Source organism: Nicotiana tabacum, chromosome 2 (genome assembly GCF_000715075.1).
Source record: "Nicotiana tabacum cultivar K326 chromosome 2, ASM71507v2, whole genome shotgun sequence".
Classification (NCBI taxonomy): domain Eukaryota; kingdom Viridiplantae; phylum Streptophyta; class Magnoliopsida; order Solanales; family Solanaceae; genus Nicotiana; species Nicotiana tabacum.
Window position 1 is genome coordinate 42,012,206 of NC_134081.1, and position 991 is coordinate 42,013,196.

General features: G+C 42.4%; 1 non-coding gene across 1 annotated transcript; it reads left to right on the forward strand.

Moving 5' to 3' along the window:
* The first annotated feature begins 589 nt into the window (after nt 1–589).
* On the forward strand, nt 590–696 carry LOC142174119 (small nucleolar RNA R71). The gene has a single exon (XR_012703451.1). It is a non-coding gene; the product is annotated as a small nucleolar RNA R71 (small nucleolar RNA).
* Nucleotides 697–991: the final 295 nt, after the last annotated feature.

Sequence of the window (991 nt, forward strand, 5' to 3'; positions counted from 1 at the left end):
CAAGCCTCTCATCAGTCTTGATAATGAAAGACTTCATTAGATTCTCTAGACTGGCCTGAATGGGCTGTTGAGGCTGAAATTGTTGCCTCTGCTGATCTTGGAAGACTGGCACTCCTTGTCCCTGAGGTCTAGAGTTATTTTATTGCCACGCATTTGTAGTACCTCCAGATGAACTCCATGAAAAACTGGGGTGCCTCTGACCCATTGAATTATAATTTCCCACAGCAATTCACTTCCTCAGTTGAGACTTGACACTCATGAGTAGGATGTCCTCTTCCACACATATCAAAAGCTGCATAAAGCTCACTTTGTATCGAAGCTACGGTCAGCTTCCTTATCTCTTTGGCCATAGCATCCAGTTGTACCTGCACAGATGTGTGTAGCATCAACCTGGTGAACACCAGTTGATCTTCTTCTTTTAGCACTCTCAGAGGGCCACTGATTTGCATCTTCAGATAACTCATCAAGAATTGTGACTATCTCCTCTGGAGTCTTCTTCATCAACGTGCCTCTACCTGCATTGCTCAATGCTCTATGTGAGGCCGGTGTCAATCCATCCCAAAAGTCCTGGAGTTGCATCCAGAGTTCAATTCCGCTATGTTGACACTTTCTGACTATTTCTTTAAACCTCTCCCAAGCTTCAAACACAGTCTCAATATCTTTCTGGCAGAAGTTAAGGATTTCTCTTCTAAACTTGCCCGTCTTAGCTGATGAGAAATATTTATCAATACATTTTCTGGTCATCTCATCCCATGTTTGAATCAATCCATTAGGTAAGCTTCGAAGCCACTGCTTTGCATCATCTTGGAGTGTGGAGGGGAATGCCCTTAAGTAAACTGCATCTTGTGACACGCCATTGTATTGAAAGGTGTTCATAATCTCCTCGAAGTCCATTGGATGTGTATTTGGATCTTCATTTGGCTTCCCTCTAAAGACACAATAATTCTGAAGGGTTTGAAGCAACTCTTTCTTTAACTCGAAATTATTTGTT